The following is a 25,685-nucleotide window of genomic DNA, read 5'->3' as shown; positions in this document are numbered from 1 at the left end:
GAACTTGAATGATTTTTTAGATTGTAGTAAATAGATAGCCTACTTCTTAAAATCCTGCAACCATCTCAGCTGTTTTACTCCGGTTGAATAGGGTGAGAATGAGCAGATGTCCATAAAATCCCTCACAATTATTTCAAACGGGTTTTTTTTCTTGCAATGATCTGACAGTGGTCAATTATATGCAAAGTATGTTTCCCCCAGCTGCTAAAAGCTGCATAGTGAAGCTGCAGCATTATTTGGCGTGGTGTGTGGATGGAGGAGTAGTAGCCTAGGGAGCGCATTGGATGTTGGGGAATGGTCACATGACAGTGACAGCATGTTCGATATTTAAAAGAAAGGAAAAGAGAGACTTGAGCATCAGATGCGGACTGATACGTGCGGAGGATCTGGCTGAACGTACGCTCACCTCATACTCTGCTGCCTCCAGCAGGCTGCTGAACAGGGACAGCAGCTCAAATCCGCTTTACCCCCCACCGCTGTTCCACCTATGCGACGATAATTATTTCCTCCATTATGCTTCTCCAAAATTAAAACCACTGTCCTACTCTTTGTTGCGTTCGTCTCCATAAGAGCAGCGAGGAAGCGCGTGCAGACTGTTAACCCTCATAATTCTCCAAAAAGGTAAGAGAAAATAACTTTTTAAAATCATTTAGGCACAATTGTTATTGATACGGGAGCGTAATCTCGCGTTGTTATGCGTGGTCTAAACCCCAATTATCAACTGTGGTCACACAGTTCATTTTGCTTTCCAGTATCTTAAATAAATCTCATGCATCCTCTGGCTGAGCACGTGCACCTGACAAAGAAGGAGACAGTTACAGATAATTGCCCGAACATAGGCAATTACTTCAAGAACAGTTACAAGGTGGTTTTTTTATGACTCTAGGCCATGAGATTACTTACAGTTACGCTGCCTAATTAAACATTTGATGTATAATTAATTCAGCCTTTGCCAGTAAATGCGAAATCCCCATTTCCAATTAGCAATCCATAAATAACTTACTAAATACAGGAAATGCATTTAATTTAAATGCTTTTGCATGCAGATGCAATCCTGCATTATTCTGTTTTAATCTGCTGTATTTTTGCAGTAGACTTTTTTTGATATTCTGTTTGAAACCCAGGACAACTCAGCTCATTGCAGAGGAGCTGAGGATGAAATACTGCCGATCCTTCTTCTTTTATTTATTTATTTATTGTCATTTTCCATTTGTCAGATCAATACTGTATGTCCAATTAAAGGGGCATCCTGTTGGTTAAATTAACTTTTGTTTTGAGGGCTTCTGGTTTGAATCCTGTCAGTGGAAGATCTTACCAGGGAAATGTGACAGTCATATAGTGCCTCTGATTGAACAGATGGTGGAAAGCTGTGGTAGTGCTTGGCAGCTCCTGAGTGAATATGGGTGTATTTTTTACTAATTTAGGTTTTTGATTATTCCTAAACATTGGAGACTATTGAGGAGAGACACATTAAAATCCTGACAGGTAGAGATGTAAGCCATCTCATCACCAGACTCTATAGCATTAGGTTACAGCAGTTATGTCAGTAGTTTCCTGGAAAATGAAGATGAAGACTAAGCGTTTGATTCAGTATTCATGTAATTGTTTCCGCAGTCCATCTACAGAACATTTCTGTCTGCATCCTAATGTTGACCTCCACAGTCAGAGATGCAACCTTAGGCCTGGGTGTCCTGGATGCCCAGCGGGCTGCAGGCACTCACCATGACCTTGCTGCACTTTGGATGGTCTCGTCTTTACTGAATGTCTGAATGTGTTTACTTTTCACAATATGAGTAAATATAACTTTAATCTTTACAGCTTTTGTAGTAGAGGGGAAAAGGAATCAAACCAAAGTGTATAATTGGGTAACCAAACTTCGCTTTTATCTCCTGCTCACCCCATAACCCCTCACCTGTTTGCATTTTTTGTATGTTGAATGCCATAGTTCATGCCCAATCACCTCCTGCTGGTGACACGAGGATTAATTAACCAAGTCTGTCAGTCAGACGGGTCAAAGAAAGTGCGAAGAACTACATTACTCTGTCTAGAAATGGAGAACAAATAATTTTCTGGATTGACTTGAGCAGTGGGTCAGAGTTTATAGCACAGCCACAACAAGGACAGTTGCCCTGCTGGGGTAGCTGTGGCTCAGGAGGTAGAGTGGGTTGTCTATTAATCACAGGGTTGGCAGTTCATCCCACAAGTATCCTTGGCCTTGACACTGAAGCTGTTCCCGATGCCAGCACCTTAACGGTAGCTCGCTGCCATTGGTGTGTGAATGAGTGACAAATTATACAGTGGTACATACATAAATGCAGCTGTTTATAGTTAGGCCCTCTCCTTAATTGTAGGTTTCGGTCTATTACATTTTTTCTTTTTTCTTTGCTGAAGAAGAGATAGATGAATAGTGTATAAAATAGAGCACCACTTACAGAACCCCAACTGCATCTGAAATCCAAAGATGCTTAAACTTTGTTTGATGGCCAGGTGATCTTTAGACATACAACAACAATCATAATGAGAGCAGATGGCCAAGATAAAATATTTATATTTATCATCTTTACCTATGAAAATGGAAGCAATAAAAATGTTGCCTTTGGTCAGTGCAGTTTACGCTGACAACTCGTCTGTAACCACAAACCATTCCCTAACCTGCCGTAGAAATAGTTAGTGATCTGTTTATTATAGCTTTTAATAGTTCCCTGGCCAATTACAGCCTTTCGTCCTTAAAGCATATTAATTTGCATGTCTTTTGCTGCATCTTTTTAGCCATGGTAGCACAGTAAAAATGTCCACCTCAGAATGTTTCTAAATGACACATTTGAATGTTGGATTACATATTAACACAAGAAGACAATGCGCTTTTTGGCTGCCACCATTTCACAATGTTAACCACATGTTAAAAAGGCGTTTCATACAGATACTGAGGAGTACCTTGTGCATCTAAGTATTTGACTCCCTGGAATAAAAACTTGTTGGTATATATCATTCCTCAAAACACTGAGACCCAAATTGTGTTGCTCCATGGACCATTTTTAGCATCTACAGTTTCTCCTGAAAGGCCACTTAAAGTTCCCGCAAACCCAGATGGTGAAGTTTCCACCTCTTTCCCTCAAGATGATGCCAGCTGCATTCAACTGTGTTCAGGCAGGGAAAAATGCAATCAGCAGAAGTTTAGAGGGATACTGTTGGAAACTCTTGGACAATCAAAGCTCAGGAAATGAACCACCAACTCTGAACTCAGATCAATCAAACTTGAAACAAAGCCTCAATGCTCACTCTCATTCTGTGCCACTTACTGAGTAAACATAAGATGCACAAATTCAAAGCAGACACCTTTCCACTGTGAAAGCAAATGGATTGAATTATCAAAACCAAACCTTTTTGTTTGAATGAAAGCTTGAATTTGTCCTGCTTTTTGTAGCCTCTCTTCTGAACGTCCTCTTAACATTGCAGCAGATATGCTGTTGCCCCTTTATTGATATGTCTTTAGTTTAAATGGCTCTGATAATGTGTTTCCAATAATCCCTAAAGCTTTCAGATTTTCTTGTACAGGCAGTATTCTAGTTTGACTATAACCTTGTGTACTTTTCATACACCTCTAAACATTTCTACTGTAAACAAACTGAATGCTGCCTCAAGTCAAGCATTTTTACACAGCAATATCCAATGCAAATATCCTTTGAACTACCCACGGCCAGGGTATAAGAAATGCAAGTAACTCTTAGTGACTGTAGTAAATTATATTAAACCATAAAAGGGCACTTGTTATTATAATCAGAGTACTGTAAAAGAAAACATTCCACAGTGTTGCATAAATATGTACTCCCCTGTAAGAGTTGCTCTGTCAAAGTATTTTGCCTTTGAAAAGCTTTACACCATCACTGTGCTCTAACTTTTAAAAATGATGCAGATTGACAGGTTAAGAATGCAATTAATAAAGATCAAAATTTTTAGACTCTCAGGGGTGAGAGAGAGAGAGAGAGAGAGAGAGAGATGAATCAGGGACGAAGGGTGCCTGCTGTTACTGACTGGCTGGCTGGAGGGGTTCCTGCATTATTCATGAGGGATACCAAGTTTTTTGTTGCCTTTTGTCTTTTATTTTATATCCTTTATGATGGCACAGTAAACCTAGAACATGACTGGAAGCCATGCCAGAGTCTGTCTGGGAATGAAATCTTCGCATTTAACATAAATTATCCAGTGAAACAGAGTTTTACTCTGCAGCAATGTACATCCAAAATCTGTGCACACTGTAGTCTTCCACTTCGTAACTATAACTTCATATGTATCACCTTTTCTGAATGTATTTTTAACAAGTGTGGCCCGATCCCATCTTTAGATATAGGTTTCCAATTAACAATTGGAGCTTTAGGAATACACTGGTTTGTTTTTTGTGTTTTGTGTGTGCAAATGTGTAACAAAAAAAGTGTTGGAGATGTTTACATAAATACAATATTTTCTCATGGCTGTTTTGTGAATTGATGAAAAGGCATTGACAAATTATTCTACCATTAGGACCAGTGTGCATGAGTAGAAATACCTTTTTATTATACATTAACACAAAAACACAAAAAGAGAAAGGACAAATACATTTAAAGTGCAACATGCCCCCCCCCCCCCAAACAAGTATAGTAGTATGCTGCATGTATAAAGGGACTTTAAACTGATTATTACATTTGACTCCGCCTGTCAGATGTTATAGATGAGTCTGTTTTTATGACCAACAAGTGACCTACCTCTGATACTCCCTGAACAAACACAAGCGTCATTTTTGATTCTCAAGTTTATTCATGCTACAGTGAATCAAACAAATGTCAGAGTTTGCCTCATTCTGTCGCCTGCCACTGATTTTCACAATGGATGAAAAGATGAAAGGGACATTTTTGTATGTTAAGCCTATAAGTCATACATAAGACAGAAGTGAAAGGAAGGAAACACTGTACAGCTATCATTGTCAAGCTCCTTTAAATGTAAAACGTTTCATCTCATGTCATGTTTGCATATATATGCCCTCCTACAGAGACCTTGAACTTGTGTTTTTTATGTCTGTTTTTGTCCAGAAAACGCCATCATCTCTATGTTTGTGTAACGGGTGGTTAGGGGTGTGTGAAGGACGATCGAATTTTTTTTTTTCTTTTTTTTTTTACAATTTATTGGCTCCTGGAGAACACAATACACATTAATTGCCTTCTGGCTTCCTCTTACTGCACCTCTGCTTCCCTCAGCGGTGCAAAACGAGACTAAGGGAGACAAGCACTTCATGTATTTAAAATACATTACAAATACATTACTTTAACACATACATGAGGTATTTTCCTCAGAGTGCACACTACTCATAGAGAGCCATTAACACTGTCCAGAAAATTAATTAAATGTAACAATTACATAAAAACAGTACGTTTCCTTAAAACAAAATAGCATAACAGCGACACCTGGTGGGCTGAATAAACAGTGTGTGGGTAAGGTGACATTAAATTACATTAATAAACAAAAGGAAAACACATACCTGTAGAACACAATACACATTAATTGCCTTCTGGCTTCCTCTTACTGCACCTCTGCTTCCTAAACATACAAAAATACAGTGTTTACTCAAGGGAAGAGACGCTGAAATCTCCGACGAGCTACATTGGTCACATGACACATGACACGCCTGCCGCGGTAAAATTGGCGGCTAGAAAGTTAAAATGAAAACACTACTAAAACATATTTTAACGGTCAAACTAACACAAAACTGCTACGTGACATAACTGTACTGACATCGCACAATAGATGTTGGAAGCTATAACGTAATTGGTTCAATTTCCAAAGAAAACAGTACATTAGCCCAGCAGCACTTTTTCACACAACTTACTCTCAGCGATGCAGAACGAGACTGAGGGAGACGAGCACTATGGAAACTTAGGAGGTACAAAAGGGATGGTGTGCAGCTAAGGACATTTCCACAGAAAAAAACTGCAAAACTAAAGATAAATAAAAACCCCTCAATGAGATAAAATTCACAAATATTCAATAAAATCATTAAATGATAGATAAAATCCACAGATGCAAATGTGAAAATATGAATTATTATTATGCATTTTTAACTCTGTTACATTTGCTTTTGCCTGAAGATAAACAAACAACAAGACAACAACAGCAAGACAAATAGCTTTTTACTTACTCACAGTAATGATTAATGACTTCCCCCATTGATTCCCCTGATTGAACCTCTTGCTGCTCTACTAAAGGAGGATCAAAGCCACTGTAGTGGAAATGTGACTAGGCCAATTTATAGCTTTCCTGCCACGTGTATGTTGTGAGGTACAGTACAACAAAATGGTCCGTTACAGCTACTGACACAGACTGCAACAAACGTGTTTAAATGCCTCCCTCACTGACGGACAGTTCTGAACTCGCTGTAATTTACTCACCCAAATGTAATGCAGTTTTCAAAAAAGCTCTGTTTGCTGTTTTTCAGATGTTGATCATCTGGCACACTGCTCTGCACAAACCTTTTTACAGATATATTTGCATGGTTGGTCTCTACAGTTAATAGCAGTTGATGAAAGTAACCATTTACTTTACTTTAATATTGAATTCTGTCTGTGGTCCCCAATTTGTATAAACAAGTAGTAGAACTATTAATCTAGGTGGGAGGATTTACAGTGGCATGAAGTGTGAGGTACATTTTGATTTTAACACACAGCAGTGTGTCTGACTATTAAACCAGCAATAACCAATGTATATTATTAATACTATTATTATTTGTGTGGTTTTTTTTTCTGCGAGGTTTGTAAGACAAACTGCATATGTACACTAAAACATTATTGGCAGGTTATTTTCAGTTTTACCATGGTACACCGTAGTAGTGAATATTGGCCTGACTGAACCCCAATTAAAATATGTCAAGACACACAGAATTGGCAAACAGCATGTGCTTCAAAATGTGGTATGGTACTATACTGCTGTGCTTACAGTATAGACAAGACCTTCTAAAATACTTGCTGTTAATGAAATGAGTGGACACAGAATGATAGACTGTGTTGTCCAGGTAACCAACAGGCAGGAGATATTTTTTGACGTATAGTAGGAAAAGCAGAGATGTTAGTTATAACATTTGTAAGCTCTGACAGTGCGCCAGGACCCCAAAACAAAGCAACTAAATAGAATTAAGGCATCATTGATTTTAGTGGGTTTTCCACCAGTGTTTTTGAGAGCATGCCACGCTAGCTGCCAGGTGAGCATTATGACGCGTGTTAGTGACACAGATAGGTTACAGATGCAAAGGCTGGACTACAATCGAGCTGTTCAGCAGCAATATTTTCTGTGGGAGATGATAACTCCCTTTGGGGTGGACTTTGGGCTTTTTCACTTTGCAAACCTATTACATGCACAAAAAAATATATATCACAATAAAGGAAAGGGAAAAAGCCCAAAAGCATAAAATGACCTATTTAAGGTTAGCTAGCTAACTACTATGTTAGCTAAAATATACTAAGTTGTGTATATACCTGTATTGCAAATGACTTAATTTGTTGTAAAACAGCAATGTCAGCAACTGCAACATGATTTTGATGCAGCCAGACTTAGGATAGCCTATAGTTAGAGTTAATTATGTTCACATTGGTGAACGTTCACATTAATGCAACAAGAAAACTGGAAGCTGGTCTGTGGGGAGGCTTAAAAGTAGAACGGCATTGTAGGGTACTGAGTTTGTCTGTGTTTATTACTTTCACTGAGGAAAGTTTCTAGTTTGTCTTTGGTACATTTTCAAATTAATTGTAGGTCAGCTTAAATGGAGGCAAGTGAAGAGACTATTAGAAAGTAGGCTGAGAGAGTGGGAGCAGCATTTGAAGTTGTCTGTCTAAGAACTTGCCCACTAGTCTCCACAATTACAGACACCTACACATAATTGACCTTTATTATGTGTCCGATAGTGCGTGTCCACCACTCCTGGCTGCTCCTGATTGGACGATTGCTTTCACTTGCTGTCTGCTCTGGATTTCAAGCCGGACCAACATGGTGGCTTAGTTGGGTACTTTTCTTATATTAAGAAAATAGCTCACGGAAATATATTTATGAATATATTCGCGGCAAGACATAATGCATGCAGTTGCTGAATCTGTCTTCATTTTAGATCGACAACGGTTAATTTAAAAGTTTTTCGGAAGTTTCCAGGGGTGGCGAGTCATGTTGGATGTCCCTGATTTGTGTGAAGTAGCCTAGGCCTCAATAGCATGCAAATGAGGAGCGCCCAACATGACACCCTGTCTCACCCTTCAGCACTACCAGAATGCTTTGCGCAGCAGCTTACATAGATAATGAATGGGACACGTGGAAATGATGGATCCTGTGGACACCCACCATGAGTGTGACTCCATGATATTAGCCAGCTGTGCAGCTCTGTCTGTCTCCTACAGACGCAGGTTCAGTGTCATCACTAGTTTGAAGCATGCAATTGTTAGACCATAGGCCACAGCTCCAGTGTCCCATTTTCACATAAATGTCTCTTTTACCCTGTTTAGTTTACCCTGAGTTACAGGGAATTTATTTTCACAGAAATGCAATAATAAAAAAGATTACTGTAACGCTTAGCTCTACCTTTCTTTATGTGATGTTTCTTTTCTGCAGTTTTGAGCCCTGCTGACACATTTTAACTCACATTAGCAAAATAAATAAGAACTGTAAATTAAAATCTCACCATAAAAGAGAAATGTGTATTAAAAAAACATCCCAACAGAGATTAAACAAAATATTTGTGATAGAATAGCTTTCTCTAATTTCCTCTTTTTAAATTCTTATGTCTTTTTTTTAAGTGGTTCCTCTGTCAGTGAAGCACTGTAATGCACATCCTTAGAGTCTGTTTGTTGTGTCATAAATCTGACACAGCCATCATAAACAGGAAAAGTGTTTGGTATTATGTGATGCTACCAAAGACCTCATATAACAGTTTTATTGCCAGGTAGAAGCATTAGAGCAGTGCGATCATTTCCATCTTCCAATAATGTTAGACTGTTTTTATGTGCATATGCACTGGATGCCTACCAGCCAATTTTGCACTCTCCCAAATATAGGTCTGAGAGAAGCGTTTTTGGAAAGGCACTATTTGTTTTTCCTTGTGCCGTTTGTTCTTTGATAGCTTTTGTGGTTCACAGCAACGTGGAATCCATTATCCTTCAGGTATGAGCACCCTGGCAGAGACAGAGCACGTTATCAAAAACGTATTTGCTGGGACAAGGCATTATACAGCACATTAGCACACTTTCACATCCCTCCATCCTCATCTAGAAAAAGACTGGATATCAAGTTTCATCCTGAATCACAGACGGCAGACCAATCTCCTCCTCTGTCCTCCTGAGGAGCAGATGCTCTCAGAGAAAGTGTGTTAGACATTTTGTGGAGAGGTTTAGAGGAGCAGTATTGGGCATCTGTGAAAAATGAGCATCAGCAATTCATTATCTTAACAGCTAAGACCTGGAAACATGAGTGGGAACAATGTTAACCTGCAGAAAGTGCACAAGATGAGAGGAGGCGGACTCTGTGTTTACGTCGGTGATGCTTGGTGCTCCAATGCAGTCAAAGTGGAAGGACACTGTTTCCCACATGTCAAACCTTTTACGTGAAACGTTGAAAATAGGGCTGCAGAATGAGTGTATATGTGTATGTACATATGTATATAAATAACTGTCTATACTTATATGGTTTTATTCATTTTATATGTTACCCTATTCTAATATAATTAATGATCTGTTATGTTCTATGTGTGTAACATGAAGGGACAAACTTCTATTTTGTTGTACAGCGGGTGTTGTATAATGATATATACATTTCATATATACATTTTCTTCATCCTTTATCCTTCTTCAGTCTGGACCACTGACCCCATGGAAGCTATTGTTTTCTATTGCTTTTCTCAATACTGATTGTTCATTAGTAGTTATATTTGAATTGGAATAGTTAGAAAATAAAAACAAACTCATACCTGAAAACAGTCCAGCCTGCAGTCCAATAGTGAAATCCTGTAATAGCTACTAAATTATATGTGCAAATGACTCTTATATAGGTCTGACCTTTTTTTTTTAAAAACCAATATCACAAATAGATTACATAATGTGATTATTTTCTATATGTTAAACTAGAGCCCTGTATTTGTGGTCTACATACTATTAAGCAGGATATGATTTTGCCAAGCATAATCATAAACTGCTAGATCTTTATTCTAAATAAGGTGAAATCTGCATAGTGTTTTTTACCAGTCAGTCTAAAAAAGTCAAAGTCTAAATAAAGTTTTCTAATGGAAAAACTGACCACTTTCGCTTACTCATTAAGTTATAATATTACTGGTATACTTGACATTACTCAATAATTTTACTCGCCCTGCGATGGACTGGCGACCTGTCCAGGGTGTACCCTGCATTTCGCCCGATGTCAGCTGGGATTGGCTCCAGCCCCTCGCGATTCTTAGATCTTTGTGTTCAGCTCGTGATGAATAGCTGCTTAAGCTAACATTAACCTTATCATCACAGACTGATGAGCTGCTTCACTGCTCTGAATTCAGGTTCATTAGGCGATAGGTTTAAAACGATGACATTATGCACTGAAATGATGTACAGCTCACCTCACGTCAAATTTTCCAGTCAAACTTTTATGTTCAAAAAGACTTGGCACTCTGTTGATCTTTTTCAAACATCAAAATGAGTACAGTTGAGGTGTTCTTCCACTAAACCACCTTTGGCCAACATGTACAGAAACTTGCATACAGAGTGCATAACAACCAGACCAACAGCCAAAAGTTTCTATTGCTTCACCACTTCAGATAATTAACATTAAATTAACTACAGCTGAGTAAATGTGCTGGTGACACATTATTGCAAGTGAAATCAACCATCCCTGGTGTAAACTTTCACTTGCTACAGCTTGGGAAGACACTGTTAATTATGTAAGTTAAAATTACATGTCGCTCTTAATTGGAATTTGAACTCCATCCATCGTCAACCGCTTATCCTGCGTACAGGCTCGCGGGAGCCAGTCCCAGCAGGTCCCAGTGGGGTATAACCTAGACAGGTCACCAGTCCATCGCAGGGCCACACAGAGACAAACAATCACTCACACTCTCATTCACACCTAATGACAATGTTAGAGAAACCAATTATCCTGGCCTGCATGTCTTTGGATGGTGGGAGTAAGCCGGAGCACCCGAAGAGAACCCACGCGGACACGGGGAGAACATGCAAACTCCACACAGAAAGGCCTGGAACGACCAAGGTTCAAACCCACGACCTTCTTGCTGTGAGGCGACAGTGCTAACCACCACGCCGCCTTCTTTCAATACACATTTTAATATAAAAAGAGTGAATAGTTCAGCTTTAACCATTGGTATTGCATTTCATCAGACCCTCAGTGCCACAGGGCAATGGAAAGAGTATGAAATATGTTTTCAATATTTATGTTAGTTTCACATACTACTATTACTCCTTGAAACCCCAAAACAACTGCCTTCCATCACAAGTTTGTCTTAAATGGTTTGTGTTGGGTTCTATATACTGTATCTCTCTGAAAGCAATATCCCGTCGCTTTATGGATGATGTCTTTCTTGTGCAGCATTATTTAAATATAAATTTAATAATATATGCCAGCTTTTGAGGTGCACCAACTGTAGCAACATGGTGCGGTAAATCCAGCCTTCATGAGGCTTGTCATATTGTTGTCATATGCTTGTCAGTTTTCATTGAAATTATGAGGTGCTCATTTGTTATGGTGAAATCTATGGTAATTGTGGGGGCTGTGGGTTTGTTGTGCTGTTCAAATGTATTGGATTAAATTGGAGACACTTTAGTCTGATTTTCATTGCAGGGCTGCTGCAGCTTACACTTTTGAATAAGTATAGAGATGTCTCTGTCTTGCAGCGTTTCACCATTTACAGATTCTCCTCTGAAATATGTTTGCAGAATATCAAATTATTTTTCTGTGGAGATAAGACTAAATGAGGTGCAGCATTGCTTGGTAGTAGCTCTGGTTTAAACTCCAGGGTGTTATTACATTAAAACAGCCTAAATCAGTGTGCTCTTTAGGAACAATGCCAGAGAATAGAAAATGAAGAAAGTGTTTTGAAATTATTATAATGACTGCTCATACACATCCCAGACTCATCATGTTTATCACAATTTAGAATGTGCAAAATGAGCAAATCGAAATGGGATATGAAACATAGAGGAACAGTGGGAGCCTTTAAATAACACAAACATTAGCAGCCTGACAACAATGACCTCTATTCACAGTAAAAACTTAACCTCACTGTATTGGGTTTTTTTTTATTACCAGTACATGAAATCATTGAGACTGTGCTTGCGATTTTGGCTATATAGTTAAGCATGTCTGGACCATTCTCATTCAAAATAACCAGTAACTAAGTGTGTGTAGATGTGTTTTCATATGTTCTGTAAACGTTCTTGTCCCATATACAGCAATAATGAAGCCAGCAAACGTACGTCATCGTAAAGAGTAACTTAATGCTAGGGTAAAAAGCAGTCATTTACTGCCATCTGTAGTTGGAAGATTCAAGTTTGTTGCCCCCGTGTTGACACTGATTGTTGTGATCAGAAATGTGCTAACAGTGATGTGACTGTGTACCCTAAAGTACACTTCTTCATTACTGTAGTGAGGTGAGAAGTTAAACCACTGGAAATCAGCAAAAACAAGATTTACAGCTGAAGATGCTCTTTAAATCTTCTTTGATTGATTGTTTGGCCACTTGGGGGCAAGAGTTGCAAGAGTTACACATCCAGCAGTCACAGAAACTTTCGCATTGTTTTGTTTAAGTCCAACATTTGCTCTCCTTTTAGCTCTGGTTTGGTCTCCGCCAACTCCTGAGGAAAATATCCGGCTCTTTAGCTGCTAAATGCGCCACTATGTTCACCAGATAGTCGCCAACTGTGTCTTTCGTATGGTGCTGGGCAGGTCGAGTACAGTGAATTTTATCAGTGCATTTTCACTGAATTGCCTGTGCTGCTGGAAACAATGATGATGAGAGTGATGAGACAAAACCAAAACACTAAGGTTGTGGGCCATGAAGGGGCATTGGTGACTCTGGAACTGTCGGCCAGGAGGCAGGAATGAGTTTCCTCATAAGAGTCATCATGCACTCTGGGGTTGATGGGCAATGTTGACTGCACAATCCCTTCCATTTGTCATGCAGCACAAGTACCTTGTTTCTGTTACCTCTGTTATTAAGTAATGTAATGACAGCCACTTCCGACTCCACAATCACACACAACAAGAGAAAGACCTAAAGACAAGCATTGGTAGCACCTACTGGCTACCGATTGCACCATCATCATTCACCGATACATCATTTATTTAAACATTTATTCATGTTTATAATGCAGGCAGCCCACATGTAAATAACAACATCCCAGAATTCATGGCAGGATAACAAAAATGAGAAGTGTACACAGGCACTATGGCAGGTGTTGCTATCATGAAGCCAATAATAATAATAATCATAATCATAATCATCTTTATTTATAGAGCACTTTTCAAAAACAAGTTACAAAGTGCTTTAACAAGTGCAATCTTCTGAACATGTGATCATTATCATTTTTGCTTTGGTAATGTTAAATCTTGCTGACGAGAAAGTACAAAGTGCCACAGTAACTAAAAATCAACAGAGAAAAGCACTCAGTAAACGTATTTCAGAGCCTGTAATCAACCAGCCATTCTCCAAGCCCATGTTTGACATTTCTTTTGCTGTAATTTTTCAAATAGAAGCTGCTGAGAAATGGGACACTTAAAGGGGCTCCAATCAACAGCTCTTACGTTTTACATGTACGAGGACAGTGAAACAACAAATCCCTGAATTATGATTGCATGTTGATGACCAATGACATTTGGGGCAGTTTTTCTCAGGAAAAAAACAAAGTAATTATTCCTTTTACTGAGCCCTAATGCTAGATTTTTGTTTTCCAACAAGCATTTTATAGTGTAGGCACCCCGCCTCACCTTAAATAAAGAGCACCTATGTCAGAAGACATTGAAAACATGTTAATTTTATACTTATGAAACTGAAAAGGAAAACAAGCAGTGACATAACATCACTCAGAAAATGCCATTGACGTATTTAATGAGTGAGACGATTGTTTAAGCCGTCATCTAGTAAAGACATTGATAACACGATGAGATGTCTGTCAGATGTCAGAGGATCTGTCTGCTTCAGCTTAGCAGGTGATTGATTAGGTTCACTATGCAGTAATGAGAGCAGCACGTCAAAATGTCTTAGAAAAGGAAAGACTTCTGAGTTTTTACACGTTGGGAAAAGAAGAAAGAAACAGCCAATCACAATCACAATCTGAGTGATTAAAAAAACTCACCGCATTACTGCAGATAAAACACTAGTCTGAAGCTTGTTTGATAATGACCAGTTGGACACACACTTTTTAATATAGTCTGAATCGAGTTGAGGTTAACTTAAAGTCAAGTATTGATTAGCTGCACTTGGATAGCTTAAGACCTTCACTAATAGATTAAAATCAAACCCTGCATGTTTAAAAAAACGTCTAAAAACAAGAATTATGTTCTAGGTTGAAATGCAGTGATATAGCCTTGTTCTGTTTCACACACCGAGATTCTTGGATCCCTGTCACGAAGGCAAAGGCAAGGAACAACTGCGACAAGTGGAGTTATCTCACCAGACTTTTTCCCCCCTATTGCAAGAAAATATCTCAATCCTGAATCTGAGGCAAAATGACGTGAGACAGATATTTTATGCAAAGTGCATCTGCTGGTGGAAGCTCTGCCAAAGCCATCACAGTGCAGTGATAAATGGACAGAACTGAAAAGAAGCCAGTGGTGTAAATCTGAGCCCTCTTTTTATGTAAACCTCAGCCTGTCAGATGTAATAAAAAGAGAGAATGGATGCTACATTCAGGCCAGGGCCAGGAAGTCTAGTGATGCAGTGGTCTGATGACGTAATGAGAGAGAGAAATGTGAGGTTGGGAGAGCTTGGACCTCAGTGCATCACTTACAAGCCTGCAGGAGACATGAGTCAGACCCCGTGACGATGATGACCTGTTTGCCTTCATCCTGCTGCATCCCCGAAAATAGATTTTGGGATCAAGTTACTCTTGACATAGTGGGCCATAATCACTGAGATGTTGTGAAGATTGTTAAGTTTGTTAGTTTTGGCAAAAAAAAGGGGGGAATGAATGAGGACCCCATTTACACCTTTCTTTAACCTGATTAATTTTAGGACCTACACCTTGTTGCTATGAATATGCATCCCCAGTGTCCACACTGAGATCAGATAGAGATCTGATGGCTCTGTAGTAGGGGTGTAACGAGACATGATATTGGGTTCATGAGATCAAGACAAGACGAGATTTTAACACTATTTCTAAGAAATCTTCGCTGCTGAATTATGAGAATTTTGAGCATTTAACAGTTAATTTCCTGCATTGTGGTGCAAGTGGTGAATCTTTCTACACCAATGTACGGTGGTAATGTTTTTATTTATGGAAAGGGAAACACACAATTCAGGTGGCAGGCGACAATTCATGCTCTTAGGCATTCTGTATTGCTTTCAGATATGTCTCATTTTAACTTAACTTCGGCCTGGCATTGTTTCCTGTTACCTTTTTATCATAATGTGTTCTCCTTTCAGTTATTTTAGTAGATCATATTGTGTTTAACCTAACTTTTGATTTAAAATGAGTTTAACAGTGTGTGAATTCTTGCTGGATATCTGCAGTTCACCAAAAACATGAGCAACAGCGCTCACGTCTTCATGCACAGCACTGTATGGACATACTGGCTGAAGCCCAATCTCTACACTTCACTGACTCATGGACTTCGAGGCGTGTTCCCGGTAAATCTGTGAGGGCTTAGGGCTGTCCCACTGTCAAATCTTCAAGTGCATGAGGGCACTCTCGCAGACATTTTGAGCCCTTTCTGCTACACTCTCCGTAAGTCCGCATCTCTGCACACTTTGCCTGAGGGAATAAACAATAGTTCATAGCGCTGTGACGTTAAACACAGGGTTACCAGGGGAAGAAGGTGTTCTTAAAAAAGGTAAACAAACATGAAAGGAACACCTACAAAAAGAGTAAATTTGAAAATTACCTCTCATCCACTCAGTAAGAAAGGGCCTGGGATATGTTCCAATCAGACAGTCTGTCCCTTAAGTGCTTTGACCGTTAAGACAGTAAAAAACGTAAAATAAAAAGTCCCAAACCCACAATTGTACTTAACATGTTTTGGCGTCGTCAAGGTAATGTGATGTTGCAAAGTGCTGTCCCATAATCTTATTTCAGGCCCTTGCAGCCTCTCGCAATAAAGCACTTACCAGGTGATGTCAACTAAGTCTGTGAGGGTTCAGGACTACACTTCAGGGTGGAGAGTGGGATTGGGCAACTGCCTGCGCCATCAAATTTTTTATTTTATCTGCGGAAGACTGTGACGAGTACGTATTTCCACCCGCATAGTTGTTATGTGGGTTGATTATGCATTTGTATTTCCACTTCACTGTGGTCACAATGCATCCCTGACCGCCTGGTGGTTTGGCCGGTCGGGTCACAATCAGTCCTCTAAGCGTCTTGGGTGCATTCACACCTGTACTTTCCTGTCATCATGCACTATTTGATTGCTATCCGATAACCAAAAACACATTTTAATGCAAGATGTAAAGGGGATCATAGAGACAAATGCTTTTTTGTGAAAGACTTACTGCTAAATACAAATGCGTTAATGATAAGAAGATTTCTACATTCAAAATACACAATGCATTTATGCAGGATCACACATTTCTCTATCCCAGTCCTAACAGCACAGTTTAGTATCAAATAGCCAACAGGGATGTTTAAATTGTGATTTGTGTGTCATGCACTGGTTGCTTGCGATGGTATTGTTTACATATAAATTCTTGTACTCAGAAATCACAAAGTGCAACAAGTAGCAGTAGCTACTCTGTGTCACCTACTACTCCACTGTCACTCAACAGACGTACACTCACTTCTCACACACTGCCATACAGAAAGCATGCTGTTGTGAAATGTCAGTGAGATAAGCAACATTGCCTTGCTGCTCCCCAGAGAGCAAAGAGAGGAGGAAAACACATTTACAGTAATGAGGAGTCAGGGCTGTCTGCGCTGAACCTTCACCACAGCAGGTAGACCTCGACCTATGATTGCAAAGAACAGACTTTACATCATGAAGGTGACAGCGGAGGGACCTGAGCTATGCCAGAACAATTTATTCTATATTTTTCCAGTCTCCTGATAGTCTGTCATCACTGTTTGTTACACAGGGTGAGCCCCAAGGCTGTTGTTCATTCAAGCAATCCTGTCACTTTACTAAAACACGACAATAACAAATATATACTTTATAAAGTAAATATATACTGTTCAGTTACAGGTTCATGGCAATTGGATTCTGATCTGGTCTCAAAAGTGCAAGGGATTGTCCCAGGACCTCACAGCTCAGCACTCATACTCTCATCAGTGTTTACACAGTACAACGGATTTCTCTTTTTCTAAAGATCAAGTTCAACCTCATGTAACATGCATTTTCTTTGAATTGTACCTCTTCTTCCTAACTTGAGTAAGAAAAGGATTGCGACACAAAGTCAGCAAACAGCCTCAACTTTATCCACATGATGTTGTTGTGATGTTGAATCCAAAATGCGTCTTAATCTCTTAGATGGTTTGGTGTGGATCATCTGTTCAGCACAGCTCACTAGTTTTCTCCATGTTGCATTAGCAAATGGAACAAAAAAAGCCTAATTTGCTGAGGGCAGCAGGACAGGCAATGAGTGCAAGGGTCGGACTGTTTTAAACAGTTCATATTAAATTTGAACAGGTCATTGCAGATTACATTATTCTTTTCCCGTGCTGTAACAGTGATTCTCAATTTCCCTTCTCACCCTCAAGGTAATATTTCAGCTGAACTTGTGTTTTTTTTTTCGTGGTTTGGACCAATTTTCTAAACAGGCCCTCCAAATTAAAAAAACAAAGCCCAGTTTGTTACTTGCCCTGCTGTACTCAGCTACTCTGCTTTAGTGATTTCTGGTAGTTAAGATGGCAACCTAAATGTTATCATGAGAGACAGGAACTAAAACTAGAAAACTTGAAAAAATGCAGTATGAGCAGTATGAATACTCCTTCCTTCAGTGACTTTGAATCATTCCTCCATAAAACATATCCCTCAGGTCCTGAATATGAACACTTAATTGTGAAGATTTTGTTTACTTCAATATGTTCCATGTTTTCATTTTCTACCTTCTGGCAGCTCATTGTTTCTTCCTCTCATCCTCTGAATGTTTTCCACGCCTGCAGCTCTCAGGGACATCTGCCCTTGCCAGCCGCAGCTTCAACATGTTTTTATTTCCTTTTATTGTTACATTTTTCAATCCCCAGGGGGACGCTAGACAAGGCATAGTACCAAAAATTCATTAAAATCATTATTTGGTAGGCTTTTTAAAAATTCTAATTAGGTAAGTCAAGTGTCTTACCTGCAGCACATATTCAGTAATCCAGTTTTTATTGACACATTGCGTCTTGTTAGTGTATTATTTACATTTTGTTCTCAGCGCTGTCAGATTGAAAGCTTATGGTTTATTTGCGTCAACGAGACAATTTCACACATACTGCGTTATGGTTACTGTGTAATTTGGCAGAAGTTGTGGAGAGGATGCTCACCTGATCCTTATATGCCATCCTGCTTCAATCTGTGGATATGTTTCTGTGTGAGAGAGATGGGAGCAGCTTTCTGTGAAGCTGGACTGTGTAAGCACTGTTTTCTAAGAGCTTTGTGCTTTAGTGTAGGTGTGGAGAGGTTTATAGCTGTTTTTTATGTCTTTTGTATCATAACTTTATAAACAGCATACTGTATTGATCCTGCTGTCCAGTCACATTTGGCAAGAGACCTATCTTTATAGCAAGTACAAGAGATGTAACCAAGCTTTTGCAGTGGGATCTTTCAGTGAATTGAACTAAAGATAATAAGGGGGATCTCAGACATGTCCCCAAACACCCCACATCCCGAACACCTGACAGATCTAGCACAGACGGAGCAATGCTTCATCGCTTGTCTTTCTTCGCACTGCTGTACTTTAAAGAGTAATTACTTGCTGCATCAAACACTGTGTTGTGTGAGTAAAAAGGACTTGAATATCCTTCTACCCTAAGATGCTTGAATCTCTTGAAAGCAGACAGTTTCCACTGTGAACACGATTTCCCCACTTCATTGTGAGTTTCAATAAATCCTCTTTGATTAAGTTCCAAATTAATTTATTAAAGAAAATGTCTCACACTGCTCTGATGTTCTCTTTCCATTAAAGCAGTCTTATACATTTAAAAAGGCCAGTAAAATAATGAATTTTTTTTAAATCCTGTGTACAAAACAAGACACTTGCTTTCTTCATGATAACTATCAAGTTTAGATGTTGCTAATGTACGGTATTGATCTCTGCAGATATCTCCCATGTTAGAGCCGAGGGTGAAATCCAATACAACCAAGCTATTTTAACACCTTGTGGAGGTGAACTGCTTAGGCACACAGGCTCTGTGCACCAGATGTATGCAGAAGGTATTGGTAGAAAGCAAAATGTTTTTATTTATATTGATCAGTCCTCCCCAGCTGCAACCACACAGCAGGGTGTATGTTTGTCTTGTGTAAGCTGCTTGATACCAGAGTTAAATGAACAAAATGCAAATAGGCTGAGATTTCTGAATTCTTTTATCAAGATCAAAACTGTCTGAGAATCTTCCATAATAGTCAGCTGGGTTCACTTCTCCTATATTTTTCAATTCACATGCAAAAGCATTTTTTGTGCTCTTCCTCCACCGGAAATCATGCCGTATCAGAGGTGATTATCTCATTTCGCTCATCAAGACATTGTGATTACAGTTGTGGTTGACTCAGTTGCAGTAATTCCTTCTTCATTTCTTCTTAGCAGAATAGGTAAATTAAGATAACTGGACTTGCTGATTAGCCCCACCTCCTACTGTTAATTAGGATTAGTGCGCTCACCAGATACATTATTGATGGTGATGATAATGTTAATGGTTCTGCTGACTGAAATTAGGCCTAGTGTGTGCACCAATTAATTATTTAATGGAATATGAATAATGTAAACCTTGAGACTCAATCCTGAAGTGGGAGTAAAGTCTGTGTTCATCTGTTCATCAAAATTCAAACCTAGATTATTTTGCTGCCATTTTCTCGGGATAAACTCACATAGAGATTGTTTATACCTGGTATTAAAATGTGTCTCGCATCCAAACTGGGTCTGGATATGATTGTACCTGATTACATTTACACCTGGTATTAATATGCATAATATCGTGAGCCGATCGATCTGTCCGGTGCAAATAACTGAATGTCACACTGGAAACAGTTCACGTTCACAAAGAGACATGGTCAGTTCACCAAAAACATGAGCATGTTTCAATGATTAGGCACTGTTCTTGCATGTTTATGCATATCACTGTATGGACATACTGCCTGACTGTGCTGTCAGACTTTTGGATTTTTTTTTTTTTGGAAGACTATGTACAGGTACATATTTCTGCCCACGTAGTGGATGTATGCCGATTTACAACATATTTGCATTTACACTTGTATTCTGTGTGGTCAGAATGTTTCTTTTCGTGGGATTTGTTGACAATGACAAAAACACAAGATATTGCTAGCCGCTAATTAAAGGCAATAGTTACTATAAATGTTTCACAATTAAAGTCATCAAGACAAATACAGAGATTTACACTCCTTGAACAACTGGATGTGTTTTTTATTCGACACAGATGGAGGACGTGTTGACATAGCATTAGCTACAAACAACAGCAAATTAACGTGGCAATCTAGAGCAGATCAGAACTCAGGGAAGCTTCTTGATAAAAGCTTGCATTTTGTATAGCTGTATTATTGTTCTATTTTTTTCCAATTTGTTGTTCTAATATTTTTTAACTTTGCTTTTATAATTGTTGGTCAGTGTTTGAATGATACTGTGGCTTTCGGTGGGAGAGGGGCATTAAAAGCGCAACATGCATACAGACAAAAACAACAGCATACAACATGGGTTTATAAATGTTTAAAGATAAGCTTACTCCATGGTAATATTTGTGCTTTGGAGGCGATACATCAGTCATTCAGAACCTTGAAAAGTTAGAGGAGGGCACACATCTCATCTCTTCAACTCATCTGCTTGAATTGGAGAGGTGAATCACCTTGATGCCCAAACAGGTTCAATTTAATTTAATAAATCCTTATTGTTCCCGGTGGGCAATTCTGGTGCAGCATAAAAACACGTAAGAACCATAGACTGTATATAAAAAGGTAAGAACAAACGTACTGTACACAACAACAACAACGACGACGACGACGACACTAACACGACAACACACAACACGACGACAACATACTGACACTACTGACACTTACAGACGACGACGACGACGACACTACAGACGACGACGACGACGACACTACAGACGACGACGACGACGACACTACAGACGACGACGACGACGACACTACAGACGACGACGACGACGACACTACGACGACGACGACACTACAGACGACGACGACGACGACACTACGACGACACGACACTACAGACGACGACGACGACGACACTACAGACGACGACGACGACGACACTACAGACGACGACGACGACGACACTACAAACAACAACAACAACATACTGTATGATTGCAACAAAGACACTACAGACAACAACAACAACAACAATACTGTATGATTGCAACAAAGACACTACAGACAACAAGATTATAAACTGCAATGAATAAAAAAAGGGCATGTAGTAGCATGTACAATGTGAAACAATAAAGTGCGGACCCTATATTGACAACTGGGAAACATACTGTACGAACCGTAAACTAACCAAGGAAACTCTCCGGTGTACTGTGGGCCGTCACACATTGGTTTATGTGTGAATGTGTTTTCGTGAAGGAAGCACCATCTCATGGTGACAGCCTTTAATTGATGAATGTCGCTGGAATGGGCATGTTTACTGTAGCAGGAGGAGGGGAGGTGGGGACTCCCAGTGGTTGGATAATACCTGGAAACTGGATCCCAGCTGAGCTGGCAGCCAGAGATCCTCGGGCTGGAAGCGGCAATTATGAGTGGCTGGGATTTTATGATTAGTGATAAAACAGGGTATATATATATATATATATACAGTATATAAGGAGATTTCAAATGATTGATGTATAGGCTAATTTAGAAGCAAAACTCCTCGAGCATGAATGTAATGTTTTTGAAAAAATAATTTGTTTCCTTGTCCTTATTTGCTTGCTTTTTCTCTGTTAGTAAATCCAATGTTTCATGCATATTTCCAACCAATCATATGGGCCCACACACATTTTCAGTTTATTATTCAAGCTCAAGGACAGAATTGTCACGGTGGCTTAGTACTGGCGCTAACTCAACAGTTAAAACGCCGGTCTGAGTTTCCATTAACCTACACAATAGACCGCCCTGCTAATTTTCACAGCTCCACTTTAGTAATAATTGATATTCATGATGTGTGTTCCTGCAGCTGCCAGTTAAATTGAGTACACAGACTCTGGGGTGGTGGATGGTTTAATCTGCTTGGGGATGTATGTCATATTTAAGTCAAGAAATAAGTATAATCCTAGCCAAATGCAAGCTATAGTAATGATTTAAATGGGATGTATAAGATATAATTCACTGTATATCATACTGACACATTAATATGAAATTAATTGTTTTAAGATGGGTCATTTCAACCAAGTAATCTGCTTGGTGATACATACGTGCATTCAGCTGTGGCTAAAGCTTGGCTACCTGTGCTTTTTGGAAAATGGAACATGAGATTAAATTAAATGGTTCTCATAGTGTTTATTCCACTACTATCAGTGAAAACGTAGATATATATAACTCCAGAGTCAGCATCTATTTAATTTATATGTCTCTTCTCTTTTTCCACAGGAACAGCTGACAAGAGGAGCATACAGCTTGGCAGCTTACAGGTAGGTCAACAATCATTTACAGATCACATTACAACATCTTACTGATATATAGTTTTTCATTGCTTATTGGTTGCCGAACTGGTTGTAACCTCACATAAAAATTTACAATTTGCTTTATCTGTTTCCTCTGATGCCACTATACTGCAAAGAAATCGGGTCAGATTTCGGCAAAATTGATTGATTTATATCGGCTATGATGTTAATTCGCGGTCCCGAGCCTCTTGCCTAGTGATTTTGAATTGTACACACAGCCACAACAATGCAGCTAACGAGCTGGGGTCCACTAACACCCATAAATGACCTGCTCCCAGACTCCAATAGAAACTCCACTTAACCATAAAAAAAACTAAATTATGTGCCAAACAAGAATCAGATTAAAAGGAAAAAACACTGTCAACATCGGAAAGCCTTATGAGTCATGGAGATACCTCCGCTTTGTTTTGGATATAAAAACCGACCTAGAGTTGGTTTTCATCCTATTGGACAGGTAAGCTTTCATTACTGCAAAGTATGTGAAAATATTGTGACTTTTTGCTTTAGTTGGCTATCCGTTGCAAAACACTAAAGTTGTATGGCTTGCCTCTTTACTTCACCAGCTAATACTGGTACCGGTATTATGTCAAATGTTGATTTTAGCCTTCAAGGAATGATGTAACGGTACCAAAGAAATATGGAGCAATTTGTTTCTAAAACCAATAGGGATGCAAGGCAGGGCTAGCCAGCTAGAATATCGTGGATCTGGCTTTGTTTACTTCATAACGTTCAATGATTGTCGTCGTTTATCCAATACTAAGGGACACAGTTTCTTTGACAGTCTCAGTCGCCATAACTTAAGTGACCCATATAATATACAATAATGCAGCATAATGGCGCAGGACAACACCACAGTCGAAGACACATTCAGTACCGTTACTTACTGCGGTCTAACTGTTATAAAGTGTGGCAACAGTCTCATTTATAATATTCAGTCTAGTTCACTAACCATTTTTGTTATAATCCAATAGCTTTAGCTGTGCTCACATTGCTGAGCTTCCAGTGAAAGATACATTGAACTGCTCATTATCATGCAACGAACATTTTGCAAGATAATAACCAACATGCTTGTTGCCTGGCCACTGCCATGAGCCATACTGAGAATGGCCAGCTTCCAAAAAATTACATTGTACATTATATACTTTTTGCTTCTTCTTATAGCTTGCTTGCTAAAGAGTCGTGTTGGTGCCGTAAAACATTACGCCATTGTTGTGATAAATGTCCTGCCCGGGATTCAAATGTTATAGAGCAGTAGCTAGCACAGCGGAGACGTAATGACAGAGACGCCATTCATCCTATTACAAGTCAGTTTACCATCAATAATTATTTAAAATGAATACATAATGTTGCTTTAAATATTGTCACATGGTGTTTTATTGCCGTTCTGTGTATAGCGATCTGCCACGTGGTGGGAGCACTCCAGGTCACTTCCTGTGGTGTTCGAGATGGCTGTGACGGGTATTTGTTGAGATTATTGGCCCTGCATGGAGTTAGCAACAGAGGCAGGCAGCAGCATGCAGCCCTTTAAACCCTGCTGATTTTATACAGAGACTGTGCTTCAGTACTGAAATTAGCTTGACAAAGATGTGATACTTATAGAGGTTTTAATGCACAGCCTTATAATTATGGATCTATTCAGTAGTTAATTATTATTATTATTATTATTATTAACCCTTTATGCACTGCACTTGTCTGGGGATAGAGGGTTTTCTGTACCATTTTATTACATTCCCTGTGTCATTTCTTACTGAATTGCTTAAACATATTGAACCACGTTTGCCAAGATATTTGTAAAGGATTCGGTGAAGTGCCTTAACAGCTCTTAACCTGTTTTGTTTTTTTTCATCAAGTGGCAGTACTTATTTACGATGCAGCTGAACAGCAGCTGTAATCCTGTAGTTACTTCTCATTTCAGGCTTCCTTTACTTCTTGTATTGGTCATTTTAAATTTTTACAGTTTCAAGTAGAAGAATTAATCCCATTTCCTAATGTATTGAACCTATGGTCGGTTCTTTCAGGAAATTTCTAAACAAAATATTCTGGAGTGGTGACAAAGAATGTTGTTGCCAAAGAGTGACAGAGAAGACAGGTTTATTTGAGACTGTTATGTTTGATTTATTGATTTTGAAATTTTTGAAATAAAATTTACTTTTTCATTTATAGTTTGTTGCCTCTGTTATTCTTGTCCGAATTCATGTATTTTGCATGATTCCAGCTGTAAGAAAACTATGGGTGTCATGCAAGTCCCTGTAAAGCACTTATTCATGTGTAGACCACATGGATAAAGACAGTAATTATCATGATATAAACCCAATTGTCAGTCTCTTGTCCCCTCCTTTGTTGCACCCTGTGCAGCAGTTATGTACTGTATGCAGAGTTTAGACAACTTTTCAAGTCCCAAATTATTTCCAATACTACAGTTGAGTGCCTCTATCCTTGCGTTATCGACAGTCAGGGGTAGTGCAAGCCACTTCAGTAAACAAGAAAGGAATCTGCATTGGTTGCCTGTGTACTTCAGGCTGAATAATTCATGACTTGGCCTACTGTCCGCTGGGGTTTCAAAGTGCAAAAACTCCACCCTGTGAAGAAAGCCAAGACTGTGTTACGTGACATTCTTTGTCTTCTTCATAGAACTGTCATGCTTAACAAGGCAGAGGA

General features: G+C 39.1%; 1 protein-coding gene across 1 annotated transcript in view; it reads left to right on the top strand.

Moving 5' to 3' along the window:
• The first annotated feature begins 376 nt into the window (after nt 1-376).
• The window catches only part of LOC119886636 (rap1 GTPase-activating protein 1-like), an 89,858-nt gene continuing 64,549 nt past the window's right edge, over nt 377-25,685 (top strand). The window contains exons 1-2 of the mRNA XM_038697505.1: nt 377-621; nt 22,954-22,994. The gene's annotated coding sequence lies outside the window, so the exon portion shown is untranslated. The remainder of the gene's footprint in view (nt 622-22,953; nt 22,995-25,685) is intronic.

The sequence above is a fragment of the Micropterus salmoides genome, unplaced genomic scaffold (genome assembly GCF_014851395.1).
Source record: "Micropterus salmoides isolate LMB-PRFRI ecotype aquatic unplaced genomic scaffold, ASM1485139v1 Ms_hic_scaffold_4, whole genome shotgun sequence".
Lineage (NCBI taxonomy): Eukaryota > Metazoa > Chordata > Actinopteri > Centrarchiformes > Centrarchidae > Micropterus > Micropterus salmoides.
This window is presented reverse-complemented; position numbering and strand designations above follow the sequence as displayed.